At 35.1% G+C, this 15,769-nt stretch overlaps 1 long non-coding RNA gene across 3 annotated transcripts in view; it reads left to right on the top strand.

Annotated features, from left to right (window-relative positions):
* Positions 1-15,460, top strand: part of LOC311589351 — a 74,687-nt gene extending 59,227 nt beyond the window's left edge. For 2 of the 3 annotated variants that reach the window (XR_014776515.1, XR_014776516.1), the window contains one exon: positions 688-749. This is a non-coding gene — a long non-coding RNA (uncharacterized lncRNA). Of the gene's footprint in view, positions 1-687; positions 750-15,164 lie in introns of those variants that run through there. The other variant, XR_014776514.1, reaches the window with a different exon arrangement.
* Positions 15,461-15,769: the final 309 nt, after the last annotated feature.

Here is a 15,769-nt window from a genome sequence, read left to right as displayed (position 1 = left end):
AAAATTAAACCAACACAAATAATTAAACATATTACAAGCTTACCTTGCACTATTCCATTGAGGTACAAGAAAGCTTGCAGTAGACATTTTTGATGTGGAAAGTCAGGGAAGCTCAACCAAAACAAAGGATTCTCAAAACGTGACTAACACAGTTGACTGAAGAAAGAGTTTATTTGGTTGTAGAGTCCCAGAGACTCATAGTGCAGTGATGGAATTGAGAAGGCACACTGGGAGAAGCATGAAGCTGATGGCTCATGTTTTAATCTGCAAGCAAGAAGCAGAGAGAGTGCTTGATCTTTAAACTCTTAGAGCCTCCCCCCAGTGAAGTACTTATTTCAGAAAAGGCACAACTCCAAACATTCAAGTCCTCAAGATTTATGGGGTGCACTTATCCAAAACAATGCAATGTCCACCTAAAAAATCATGTAAGCAGATTCTTATGTAAGATTGATATTTAGATGTGTGGCCGTTGAGAGAATAAAAATGAAATTATTAAAGGCATTAAGATATATATATATATATATATATATATATATATATATATATATATATATATATATATATATATATCTGAGCTGATGTGCTAGCATTCAGAAGCAATATGGCATTAATGAGCCATCCAGATACATTGACATTAATGTGCTTTAGTAAGTTTACAAGGAAATAAGCAGAAAATTATATTGACAGGTAATCGAAGATGTCTTACACATGAGCCTGTGGAAAGAATGGTCCTGCACCTCATCATATCAGAGCAAGTAGCAGTTAAATTTCCCTTCCTGATTAAAATTACTGTAAAGCAAGAAGCATCAGTTCTCAGGCATTTGACAGGTTTATGCCTTTATGAGAAGAAAAATACTCCTTGATAGTGATTATCAAGCTGTAATTCCCTGATATTAGACTGGTCTTCGTGGGAAGACAGAGTACAGGGAGTGATACCCCATGTCACTGAAGGGTTTGCTGAGTTTGGAGGCTGTGTAAGCCATTGGCATCATAGTATAATGAGTAGAATTCTTGAGAAAGATGTGGGCACAGAAGAGAGGTCCACCCATCACTTTACAGGGCCATATCTATTTATCTAAAATATGCCCTTTCCAAATACAGATTTTTAAAAAATATTTCAATGTACTCAGTGGGTTACATTTTCAGTTGTATGTGTGGTATCAGGTATTCTGTCTGGACTCAGAATTATATCCATCCCTGAAGACCTCTTAACTTAGATTGTGTGATCAATTTTGATTCAGCGGATGAAAATACAATTAATTCCTTCTATTTATTCTGTTTTAAGGATACTTGTTTATTGGGTTTTAAGATTGTCTGACTGTACTTTGTTTTTCAGATACTTTGCACATTTTATTCTAGAGGATTTTCATACATTTTTTTCTACTTATGTTCTCTGTGTTGGATGGATACAAACCATCTCTTAGAAACGAGAACTGAAACAAAGCTGGTTCATGCTGGCCACCCCTCGAGTACACCCCGTGCCTTCCTCCTCACACACAATTTGTCTTCTTTCTCGCTTTCCTTGTGCCTTTTTAAAAAAAAGGCTTTTGTTCTGTTCCTGGCCTTTTGTCAGTCTATAACTTCTGTAAAACTTTCTTTTCTTTGGTTATAAATTGCTATGATCCTGCTGCAGCTTCCCCTCACAGTCACTGCAGGTGGGTTTTCTGTGAAAGAAAAACGTATCTTTTATTTGACATAGTTATTGATGTGCTCTCTTGCTTAAAATGTTAAATAATATATTTGAAATAAAGCTGGTTATGATATGAAAAAGATATCAAATGTTTCTGCATAAATAGTATTGGCAGAAATTAATGTTTTTTAAGATAGCTAATTGGAATTTTCTTTCTGGTGTAAGGATCTAGTGAAGATATCTCAGTTCTGAGCCTATGAAAAAGAGAGAAGAGACAGGTATGGAGAAAAAAATATCTTTTAGTCTATTAAAGTCTCCAAAGAGAGAAAAAGAATCACACACACACACACACACACACACACACACACACACACACACACACACACACACACACAAAGACCATTTGTAGGAAATAGATGATTGAGCATTCTCCATTTTAAAAACAATGTTATGGGCCGAAAAAAGTATTTGTGACTTGTTAGCATATGTTCTGATTAGTTAGTTGGTAGGTACTAGTTAGTTTGTTTTATTTTTATTATTTTAAAAAGATTTTTATGTACCCAGGTTCAGTGTATTATTAAGGTTGACTTTAAACTCTAAACCACCTCAGTAGACTTGGGTACAAAGATTACAGATACGCTACACCAAGCTGAGATTCTGCTGTATTGGCGAACCAAACCAGAGATTTCTGCACACTCTAGAAGGATTTCCCAGCTGAACACCACAAAACCACCAGACTCTAGTGGCTGTTTAATGATAGGTTACAGATGGGATTAAAAATGGCCAATGTCATTGAGAATCGCTACAAGAAAAATGCCTTGTGGTGAAGTTTCCAAGACTCGGTATCCTTTCCAGATGAGATTCAAAAAACAACTCATTGACTTGCACAGTCCTTCTGAGACTGTTAAGCAGATGACTTCCATCAGTATTGAGCCAGGAGTGAAGGGTGAACTCACCATTCTAGATCCCTAAGTTAACAATTTTAATAAACTGACTTAATTAGGAATGCATGGCCAATGTGTGTGTGTATGACAGAGATCCAATATATTTTTTTCTTTTTTAATTCATTCATATTACATCTCAATTCTTATCTCAATCCTTGTATCCTCCCATTCCTCCCTCCCTCCCACTTTCACCCTATTCCCCTCCCCTATGACTATGACTGAGGGGGACTTCCTACCCCTGTATGTGCTCATAGGGTATCAAGTCTCTTCTTGGTATCCTCTTATTCTTCCCCTGAGTGCCACCAGGCCTCCCCATCAAGGAGACATGGTCAAATATAGGGCATCAGAGTTCACATGAAAGTCAGTCCCCACTCTTCACCCACAGTGGGGAATGTCCTGTCCATTGGCTAGATCTGGGTAGGGGTTCTATGTTACTGCACTTATTGTCCTTGGTTGGTACCATAGTTTGAGCAGAATCCCTGGGCCTAGATCTGCCCATCATAATGTTCTTCTTGTAGGTTTCAGGGTCCTCTGGATCCTTCTATTTCCCCATTCTCCCATACTTCTCTTATCTAGAGTCCCAATAGGATGTCCTTACCTCTATCCCAATTTCCTGGTAGGTGAAGACTGTCATGGGACATGTCCCTTGGGCTAGTGTCCAGTTATAAGTGAGTATGTACCATTTGAGTCTTTTTAGCTTGTTACCATGAAGATAATCAAAGAAGGCTATAAGCAAGTATAAAGAAAAAACATTTAATGATGAAAGGGGCACCTTTTTTGTTGCTTGAAGAAAATTGTTTCAGAGTGTTAAGTTCAATCAGGTAAATTAATAACTAAACACAGGGGTTGACAAAGAATAGGGACAATGACAATATCAGTACTAACATGTGTGAAAAACTCTAGAAAAGGAGATATGGAGGGATCTTTTAAAAGCATTGCATATGGCATTCTCTCTGTCAAGAAAGTAGACTCTAATTTTTTCTATTTATTTGATGGAAGATACTATAGTATGAACTTATTACAAAGGCTTCTTTTTCACATTTACTATAATGCTTTTTGTATATAATGCTTCATATATAATATAAAGTATATGAGATATGCATATATTTATATGAAACATAAATATATTTTATATAAAATAAATATATATAAATATGTACTTTATAGGCATATACATATATATTTTAAAAGGTATGTTTTTATTCTAGCATATGCACTTACACATAAGTTTGCTTGCTATTACCTTTTTCAGTTCCTTTCCCTCATATTTTTCTTGGTCTCCTTTTTCTCCATCTTGCGATTTGTGTTTGTTTCATTTGTAGATTTAGGTCTGGACATAATGGAAGGAAGATGATGTGTTGGTGTTTCCATTTTTGCCATGTGGTCTTCATCTTATGAAAAAAAAGACAACATTTTAATTTAACTTCCAACAACATCCCATTCTACTGAAGCTTTTGTAAATATAGATATCTTATACATAAAAGCCCAGATCTATTCTATCTGAGTACAACTAAAGTAGATTGTTTTTTGGTTTGGTTTGGTTTTGGTTTGTTTTTACCAAAGGAGCAATGCCTGTACTGTTTCATGAAAGACTGTATATTAAATAATCTAGAAACCAACTGAACAACTTTCTTGCATCAACATTGTTTTCTATTATTAGGACATTTCACCTTTTTTCATTGTTACTAATATTTAATACATCTAATATCTAAATTGCCTAGTTCAATATTAATAAAAACACTCAAGTTTTCACATCTTATGTTGGCTACAATAAAAATACTATTACCACCTTGTTTTATTGTTTGTTTGTTTTGATTTCATTTTTGCTTTATTAATCTATACTACAAACACAGACTTTGATTAAGCTGCTCATTTGCTTAAGGTCTGTGGGTAATGAAATTTGTGTTTCCATAAATGTTCCTGTATAATATGAAGCTGTAGCAATGAATCAAGCTACCTTCAAGCTCCATCACATTATTAGAAAATTCCATCTCCTTATACAGAGCTTTATAAATTAGGTTTGTGTCCATTTGTAAATTTATATAAATATGTATATAGATATATAGATATAGATATAGATAAAGACTCTTGTTGCACAGACAGTAACAACTATCTAATTTAACTACTGCAGAAATATATATTTGACATGTTAATCCGGGTGGAACCAAATAATGGGAGTCTCGACCTATAAGGACCTGGATTATACATAACCAGGAGGAGTCAGTGCACATATCATAACCCTAATTTGATTGGATTAGTTTGGACCAGAACAAAATAACTGTAGCAGTTACTTTGTCATGTAAGGATGTAGAGGAATTTTAATTTAGCAGCAAGGCGGCTCTGTCAAGGGATCACATCCAAGGACTTCTAGATCTAAGTGATCTAACTGGAATGCAGCAAAACCTTTAGCTGCTTTAATCCCAAACACACCTTTACTCCCTAACAAAGACAATAAATTTAGTTTATAGGAGGAGGAAGCCAGGTGTGAAAGTGAGAGGCAGAATATGTGTCAAACAGAAGGATTTGACAACATGAGTCAGAGATAAAATATGCCCAATCCTCATGAGAACAGACAGGAAAGGGACAATTTAAAAGAGCTGTGCAGGACTTGCTAAACCACAGAGGAAGAGGAAACAGGTAGTAGAGATGAGACTTCATAGGCTGAGGTGAGATATAAAGGGAGGAGTGCTCCTCTTTCTGAGGACTAGAAGAGAGGGAGAGGGGATGATGGAGGGAGGTTGGGATTGAGAGATGGTGTGGGAGGGGACTATAATGGGGATGTAAAGTATTCAAACTGCAGAATACCACGTAATTAATATTGCTAAAAGCCACTACATGCGAATATCTCTGAGACTGGCTGAGACATGAATGTCTATGCATAGACAATGCTTACAGTTGGTCACAGAATCCCTTTGAATTATTAGTAGATGCCATTCTTCATATGACACGAATGAAGATATACAAATGTCTTTCTTCTGTTCATACAAAGAGCAGAAAACTAGCCTTAATTGTTCTGTGCATCCTGTACATCTAATATATTTATAATTTTAGGACTGTATAACATTTGTGAGATATTATAGGTTTCTAAAACAAAAGAACAGGACACTGATGCAGGATCAGACCTGACAGGATTCATTCATCCCAGCATGCTAGATGCTGGCATCCTCCACCCTTTATGTTTCTGCACTCAGCTTCTGTTCCTCATCAGAACAGGACAGCTTCAAAAAAAGCTTCCAATCCCAATTTGTCCAGCATTTCAGATTGTCCCACACAGGACTTATATTAAGTCTGGAATTAGTCAGCATCTAGAAACTGGAGCACAAATGCTATTCCTAGGATGGTTTTTTTTTTATCATTTTTTCCAATTTTATTTGGTCCCCTACAAAAGTATTTTTCATCTCAAATCAGCTGAAAAGAACCTTAAGAGAATGACACCCCATTTCCATTAAAGGGGTGAGGTAGGTTTTTTTGTTGCTTTCTTGGCTATAGATATTTATTTTCAGTGGGAGATAGTTATAAGTTACTATTGGTCTTATTTGGAAAGAAAACCAGGCTACACTCATGGATGCTTCTTTTTCCTTTATCTTTATTTGTTAGTTTTGAGACGGGTTGAAGGAAAGAAGGGGGAATATAGCAATATAAAGGGATGATAGAACAAAAAGAAGATTATTGAGTCAATTCTTCAACTTAATTGTTACAATGTTATCTTTAATTAATTGCTACAGTATTTTGTAAACTGAGCAAAATAAGTTTAATTTTGATACATTGGTATAGAATTCAAATTTAAGATTATTCTTCACATAAATTATATATATTTCTACTGTAATATGAGATATTGTATCCATACAACTCAAGTAGAATACAAGATTTACCTCCAAAATTTGAAAGTGCTATTGCAAGCTGTTTAAGATAAGTAAGTTATACAAGTTAACTGTTAGTTGATCAAATCATGGTCATATCAGTTACTAGTCTATTTTTATCACAAAGATTTATATCCTAAGTCTAACAGATAGATACAATTCTATAGATAGATAAGGTAAAATAGATAGATAAGATCTTCAAAAACCTCAGAGACCTACATAAGATGGCATTTAAAGATGATTTTACTATCTTAAAGATTCATTAACTAAAAAACTGGATAATGCCTGGTAACACCCTGTCTACCTCAAGGAAGATGATGAGCATCAAAGAACCTCCCTATGGAGATGTTGTCAAATGTGACAAACTAGCCACTGGACAAATTGTCCTCATTTTGGCCACTGACAGAATTCTGCCCTAAAGTGAGAAAGCTTAGATGCAGGAAGAACGGACTGCTAACCCTTGCCAAGACAGGGTAAGCAAGTTCTCAGTAGTTCCTGACTCACAAGTATGTCTTTCAGATATATTGGCCAGAAGGCTGAAGATGATACTCCAGTGATATAGAGAATTTTGGATGACTGTTCAGCCAGCAAACAGTCTCTCTCATATTTTTTTTTTTACTTTGGAAGCTGCTAACCTGCCCTTCCTCTTTACTCATGTAATTAATTTTATTCCTTCTCAAGTCTCTGAGTTGAAAACCAGACAGTTTAGTTCTACAAATAAGCTTAGTTGTTTAGAGATCAAGATGTTTTAATTTCTAGATATGCTGTTTTAAGTTGATAAAGATGATATATGATAAATATTAATTTACATTCAGAATTTAGACTCACCAATATAGGAAAGATGTTTTCGTCAAAGTTGCCAAATACAAATAGCCAAAATACTATGAATTAAATTAATATAATTACTGGTTGTTTTGTGGTTCTTCTCATTGTATGTAGTTTATTTTAAATAGTGAAATAATACAAATAAATAAACACACACACATATATAATTTAAAATAGAGCAGTGTAGAAAAGCAAGTTAGTTCAATAAGTTGGGGGTTAGTTGAGAGACAGTGGAGTGCAGTTGAGTTTGGGCAGTTAAATTCTTGGAGTTCAGTAGCAGTTTTTTGAAACAGAACAACTCACTCTTAAGGTGAGCAAAGCCTGTTTGAATCAGTCAGCATAGAGAAGAGATTTTATCCGGAACAGCTGAAGTGAACCAGACAGCCAGACTTCAGAAAAAACTAGAAAAAAGGCCAGTTATTCAGTATTCGGCCACTGACATGACAATTACATCTGGAAAATAAAAGATACGTTTACATGAGGGGATTTATTTTATCTTTTTGTTCTCTAACTATTTAATACTGGGCTGAAAATACAGAGATGAACTTTCATCTCACCATATCTACAGCAGGGAACTAAGACTAATAGTATATATCAGGATTATGATGGTAAATATAAATGAATAAAATGGAAAAATAAATGGTAGTCTATAGTAAGTCTACTGATATCTGCTATTAAAGGTTATTTTCCTTTTAAAATATGTTTACCATTATTAATAATTACATGTTATGTAGCTCAGGCTGATGTAAACTTGCAATGTTTTGGTCTCTACTTACAAGAATGGAACTCAGAAGAGACTTGATACCCTGTGAGCACTTTTATAAAGGGGGAGGAGATCCCCCTCATTCACAATCATAGGAGAGGGGAGTAAGGGGGAAATGGGAAGGAGAGAAGAATGGGAGGATACAAGGGATGGTATAACAATTGAGATGTAATATGAATAAATTAATAAAATATATTTTTAAAAAGGAAAAAAGGAATGGAACTCATAGGCATGTCATGCAATGTTCAGTTCCTGGAATTATTATAATAAGTACATGTTGCAATAAGTAAAAAATTAAATGCCATATTCCATAAAGTAATGAGATATGTTACTAAAATGACAATATGCATGTCTCTTCTTTTATAAAAATTAATTCAGTTATCTGAATTCTTACAAAAAATATTTGATCAGAACTACAAAAGCATGTTTTAGTAGCAATGTTTTATTAGCTATTTCATTCAGTATTATCTTTAAGTCTTTAGCATACTGTATTATATGTCAATTTCAATATCAATTAAGGGTTTCTAGAAATATACTAAGAGTGATATGGTTCTGTTATATATAAGGTAACTCCTCACAGATTTTCACATATGATTTATGTGTGGGTTTTAGAAAGCCATTATGTCTTTCCTGTGTCAAATAATGGGACTTGACCATTCAATGCTGTGTAATGTTTACTCTTTCCCTGGCATCTAGAAAGGCAATCTTCTTGCTATAATTTGTTTTTTGACAATTTCTTTTCTTTAATGTGTTCTACACTATGTCACTACAAGTATATTTTGTGCCATTTTCACTAAACTAGAATTTAGATCTCATAATATCTACCTAATTAGATGCAGAAATTGACTTAGCATAGTTTTAATAGAAATGAAAGTTGACTTTTATTTCATTTCTTAAGAGAAGTTATGCATTAAGGTGGCCAAATAATATATCATTTACATTACTCTTGTAGTCTTGAAGACATTTAAATTTAATAGTCTTTACTAGAGTAAAGTTCAGCTCTCTGGAACTATAAAGTCATATCATTAATGTCTGGATTACGTTGCCATAAAAATTAAGTAATGAGCTTTTCTTAAAGAAGAAAAATGATTCTGTTCCAATAGCCACAAAGTTACAAATGACTTCTTCAAAACAATGTACACATTATTTAGGTGGATTCTGGTAATATTTTGAAGGTATACTGTGGTGGTTTGAACAAGATTTCCACTATAGGTTCATATACCTGAGTAGTCATCATGGGCTAAAATTCTTTCATAGTATTACAATGACTAGAAGATGTGTCCTTGTAAAAGGAAATATACAACTTGGGGTATGGGGCTTAATGTTTAATAAAACCTACACCAGAACTAGTATTTCTCCCTTTTCTATCTAGGCCAAAAAGGCTCAGGTTGAAGTTCTTTGCTATTTCTCCTGCACTCAGCATGACTCCTCACAAAAATGCTCTCTCCACTGTGCTTCCTGTCATGATGAAAGTGGACTAAATCACTGAAGTATTAAGCAGACCACATTTAAAGATTTTCTTTTATACGTATTACCCTGTTCACAGTGTCTCATCACATCATTGCAACAATGAATAAGACATACAGGATACGTATGTTCAGACAAGTTGAAGGGACTAATATTTATAAATAAATATAAAACTAAAAGTGAGTCCTCCATTTTCCACCAAATTCAGCATTTTCCAGTAATGGTGGACAGAACAACATGATTTCACGGCAGCTCCCACCTTTAGGATTCCTTTAAGAACACCCTAGCTACGCAGCCATAACACATATTCAAAGAACCTAGGTCAGACCCTTATGAACTCCATGACCTTTGAGATCCCCAGTGAGTCCTTATCAGTTGATTGATGCTGTCTTTGTACCTTGTTCTTTTGTTGACCCTGACCCCTTTGATTCCTCAGATCCTTCCTCTTGCTCTGACGCAAGACTATTCAAGCTAATGTTTGGCTGTAGGATTCTGTATCTGCTCTCTTCAGTTGTTGGGTGATTTCTCCCTGACCCCTTGATGGCCATTACACTAGGCTCTGATCCCAGAACACTCTTCAGGGAGGATAAACTGTAGTTCAAAGGTTTTGTGGGTAGGTTGATATTCCACTCCCTCCACTTGAGATCTTGACTGGTTATAAAAGATGACCAGTCCAGGCTCTTGATAACCCATTACTATGAGAGTTTGCTGTGTATATTCCTGGAGATTCCATGGAGCTTCCCCTGTGCTAGTTTCCTTATGCAGACTATATTGGATGGTACTCTTTTTACTAACTCAATTCTTTTCCCCCCAACTTTTGTGTTAATAGTGCATATAATGAAGTGAAATAATTAGAAGATAATTAATAGAAAATGGTCACTAAAAGAAAATTAAGTGATAACTATTTCAAAAGAGAAGACCAGGGCACTTAAATATCAAAACAAACAAACAAACAAAAATCCATTCATATATGAAATCCAAAGACCAGCAGCTGTCTGAGTCCAACTCTTATAGCTCAATATTAAACATTAGGACCATTCTTATAACATGACTCACTGACTAAACTAATGTAGTTAACTCCTCAAGTAAGTTTTCTCCTCTCTTGGTTTTGTCATTTGACAGTTAAGACAATCAAGAATGATGTGAAAAATCATTATTACATTACAACATAAGATAGTTCTATTTGAGATAATTGTTTATTTATCCACTTGTCAACACTTGCCACTTATATTTTTTATCATTGCCTAAATGTTTCATTTTGCTAGAAACTTGTCACAAGCTATACTAATTTCTTTAACACGGCAAACAACTCCTTGAAGCATCAAGAACAAATATTTTATTAAAAAATTAAATGTTCAAATCAATATCATATCTCATTATTATCAACTTAAAACATCTATCTAGACCTAGAAATATCTTAACAGCTAAATAACTAAGCTTAATTGTAAAACTAAACTATCTGGTCTTCAACCAAATCAGAGCTCTGAGAAGGAGTAAAATTGATTACCTGAGTGAACCAGGAGCACAGGTTAGTGGATCTCTAAAGGCCAAGAGAAGGCAAGTGGTGGCCTCTCTGAGTGTTAATGATGTGATTGTGACCAAACAGTCGAGTAGAGGCCAGCATGCAGAAGGCAAGGTTCGGCTTCTAGCTGACCTCACTGGAGCCTTCGGGAAGACAACATTTGTTACTGGATGATATTTTGGTGTCTCTCTTTGGGGTCTAGAGGTTCTCCATGGTGGTAGACAGAGTGAAGGTCCTGAATGTGGACCCTGAAGACACAGGCCTCACCTGCAGCCTGGCCCCAACATCTTCTCTATTCTCCTCCCATCCTTCCCACGCAGCTCTGGGCTGAAAGGTGCAGCAACTCCTCACCGGGGACAACTTCAATGGAACTTGGACCATATTTCTCCAATAAACTATCAATTTGTGTCTTTAAGAAAATAGAAGTTAACATTTTTATATATAAAATCCTGAAGAGTACAGTATTAGATAGAGTCCCTTAAGAAATGTACTATGTTAGATCTTCAAGCAGACAGGACAACTTGCATGCAGCCAGAGGAATGATTATTTATATATGACAGTGCTACTTAATCTTCCTAATGCTGTGGCCATTTAATATAAGTCATCATGTTGTGGCGACCCACAAGCATAAAATTATTTTCATTACTACATCATAACTGTAATATTGTTATGAACTTTAATATATATATTTGGAGATAGAAGTTTGAGAAAGGGTCCAGAACCCACCAGTTGAGTACCACTGATGTATGAAATTATGTCTATTAAAAGGCTAATGTATCTATTCATTTTAGAAAGAGCATGTTAGTCTATGATTCATGAATAAATTCAGGTATATATCTAACGGCTGCAAGTGAAATCACTATCACAATATTTTGAGTCATTAGGATGCCAGTTATGGCTATATGATTTTGGCAAGTGGATGCTTAATAAAGAGGAACCTTCTCAAAAAAGAAAAAACAAAATATGTGACCATTGCTAATGGCATTCAAGTCATGACCACTCCAGGAATATGAGTGCTGTGAAGAATTCACTCGCTAAAAGCATAATGACACTGGAGTGACACTAGGTATCCAGAAAACAATATTGAAAACAAATGACCGAATATTGGTTTACACCTTTTGACCTAGTATGGGAAGAAAGAACATATTGTTGGAAATTTTTAAGGAACCATTTTATTTTCTTTAGTGAAAGGAAAGTCATTAGAAGATATTTTTAAAGTTTTTATGTCAGTCAGTGGAGAAGATATTCTGATAATGAAGAAGATTGAGTGAATCAGAAGATAGCATATGGTGAAAACTCTTGAGTTCAATTCATTTCTCTTGTTATCTGTGAGAAGAAAAGGTAAAGTGGCACATAGTCTTGGTAGTCATGGCAACGGTGATACTTTATTATATCAAGGAAGAAATATCAAAACATAAATTTCAAAATAATTTGAGTGGTTTATTGAGCAAAATTTACTGTTTTCTCCTAGAAAATACAAATGCAGATATGCATAATATAAAATATGGTTAATATTGAGCTTACTAAATGGAGAACATACTCTCTGTAGGTTATATTTAAAATAGATACAATTATTGTTAAAAGAATACATATTTTGTTTTTTATCAAGACAGAATTTCTCTATGTTGCCTAGGCTACCCTCAACTTGCTTTGTTGACCAAGCTGGCCATGAATTCACAGAGATTCTCCTGCCTTTGTCTCCACCAGTGTGGTTACTAAAGGTGTGTCACGCCACTCTTGGCTAAAATGATGCATTTCTTAGGATTAGAAGACAGAGAGTATTGTTTTATAAATTTTCACATTGTTTGAACTAAATTCTATGCAATGTTCTGCATTTATTCTCCCTCGTGAACACAGTTCTTGCTGTGGCAAGGCCAAGCTATACATGGTAACGTGACATGTTAGAAGTGAACATTTTACTTTTGGGTTTCTGCATCATTTTCCTGGGCATTGTTCATTTTTCCTGTTGTTTGAATAAAGCACATGCTACCCAACACAAGTCAGCACAGAGAAAATTATTCATACTTCATGTATGATTAGGAAAAAACATAATATGAGCTGTGTAACAAAACATAAAGATGGGAAACGAACAAGGATTTATTAGTTTAAGCTTTAAAAGCAGTACACTATAATTGTGCATATTTATTTGTATACAAAATGACATTTCATACATGTATGGCATAGAAACCATCATTTTCTATCATGTGAAAATCCTATAAATCAAAAGTTACTAATCTCTTCTATAAATTATGTACTATAATCTCTGAAATGCTTTACGGTAATGAAAAATTATGGGTAAATTTTCTTTGAATATTTTCATTTACATTATGTAATTAATCACTCAAGTTTCATGTAACTGCTTTTCAATCCAAACCTATAAATATAATGCATAAAAGCTGCCTGGAAATTAATACTTCTCACTGAATATTAGATCATGCTAACGAATAAATAATTAAATGGAAATGCCTGTCTAGAAAGTAGTCATGACTGCATGAGAAATATAACTTAAACTGATTAAAGATACCATAATGAACTTTGAAAAGTACTAATGGATTTTAACCACTAACAGACTTGTATATTAGCATGTTGAAAGAAATTCAATAGTTTAAAGAATGGTCTGGTAATAGTACAGTTAAGAAGACTGAAACCTTCTTTAAAAATAGTAGGCAATCTTTCAACTCCTTTCCAGCACCCATTCTGCCATATGCAACTGTGCTGACAATAGACTAAACCGCTGAACTGTACATCAGCCCCATTAAATTGCTTTCCTAAATAAGAGTTGCTGTGGTCTTGGTATCTCAGCAATATAAAACCCTAAGACAGAAATTGGTATCCAGGACTGATGCATTGCTGTGACAAGCAGACCATACTTCTGTTTGGGAGAATGTGGAACGCCTTGGGACTAGAGAATCATTTGAGTGATTAAGTTGAACTTAACGAGTGACACTAGTAGAAGCATGCAAGACAATGATGCTGAGGGCAATTTTCCCTATGGAGGCCTGGTCCAAGTGGTTCCAGAGGAGAAGGATATTAGTATGTGGCCGAGAGACCAATCCTGTAGTATTTTGACAAAGAATGTGGCAACTTTCTCCCCTTATCCAAATAATCTATTTGAGGCTAATTTGAAGAGTATGGATTATTGGATTCGGCAGAGGAGATTTCAAATAAGCCTAGTATTAGCTGTGGCATGTTGTTATTAGTGGCCAGTCTTATATAGATCTATAAAAAAATAAATAAATTGACACACAAAAAATATAAAGTATACACTTTGAGGTAAACCGGATCACTAGGAAAATGTTTAAAGAAAAGCCTAATCCAAAATGGAATACAGGGAATATTGTTGTCAGGGCAAGCCCTACTCAGCTAAATTTCCAACTAGGAAAAAAAAAAAAACGTTAAGGGCCTGCAATTTTGGTGCATGCCTCTAATTCCAGATCTGAGAATGCAGACGCTGGAAACCTCTAATTTCAAGACAAGTCTGGTCTACAGAGCCAAGTTACAGGGCAGCCAAGTTTAAGGACTGAAGGAAACCATCAAAACCACAAAGCTTCTGCAGATGTAATCAAAAGAGGGGGCCATGTTTCAATTCCAATAAGCAACAGAACTTAGCAGCTTTAGCTACATAATTGCTTTTAGAGTGCACAACATCTAGGGTGTCTGTGCATGAAGGCCTGTAAAAGCCATTATGTGAAGCTGTAAGGATGACACCTGGATGGCCTTGTAGACTATAAGACATTGGAGATGTCAAAGTTGTAAGATCTGCCAAGGAAAGGTGCTTAAAGGGAGTGGAACCACCTGAAAAGAAAAAATTATATTGTAGTAAACAGAGCTGAAAAGAGGTTGATATCTGACAGAGAGATACAGTCCATAATTTTCATTGTTGGTTTTCATCTTAATTTGCTACAGTATTTATTTTTACTGTGCTTCCTTTCCTCCAACTCTGCAATTTGTCATGGTTTTGTATATATATACTGTGCCTCTCTATGTTGAAGTTTTGGAATTTGCTTTTTTCACTTTGATTTTTACAGGGAATGGGGTTATAATTAAGAGAATACCATGGATATCAGACTTTGAACTGTGAACTTATATTGAGACTGTGACACACTATGGGACTTTCACATTTGAACTAAATGTATTCTTCATTATGATACAGCTGCAAGGCTATAAAGGCAGGACATCCTCTACCTTTTCATTGCTGGGATTGCTGGTGCTCACCCTCACATTTGGACTATATTGTGCTGGGATGTGATCCCACAGTTTGTCCCACACCAGGACACCACTCTACCAACTGAGGTACACCTCCAGTTTCCTCAAGAAGGCTTTAAGGAGAGTGGAGTGTGCCCCTAGGCAGAATAAAATCCAGCTTCAATGGGAAAGTGACCAAATCAAGCTTAGGTAGGGAAAGTTACCATGTGGACAGAGCCAACCATCTTTGCCTCAATCAAAAGAAAAATAGTAAGCATTTTATTCAACTTTATTGCATATTATTTCTTTTTTATCTTTATGTCAGATGTTTATTATATATTCATTTAAATCAATGTATTAAGATTTTTTTACATTTAGCATATTTATTAGTTCAGATTTTTAATATTTATTTATTCAGATTACATCTCAATAGTTCTTCAATCACTCATATCCTCCTGTTCCTCCTACCCTCCCACCCCCACCCTATTACCCTCCCTTAGGTCCATGTCCAAGGGGTACCTCCTCCCCCAATTTATGGTCGCAGGCTAGCAAGTCTCATCTTGGTAGTCTGCC

The sequence above is a fragment of the Acomys minous genome, assembly GCF_964271855.1.
Source record: "Acomys minous genome assembly, chromosome: 18".
Classification (NCBI taxonomy): Eukaryota; Metazoa; Chordata; class Mammalia; order Rodentia; family Muridae; genus Acomys; species Acomys minous.
Note: the sequence above shows the minus strand (reverse complement) of the source record. Positions and strands in the feature narration are given on the sequence as shown.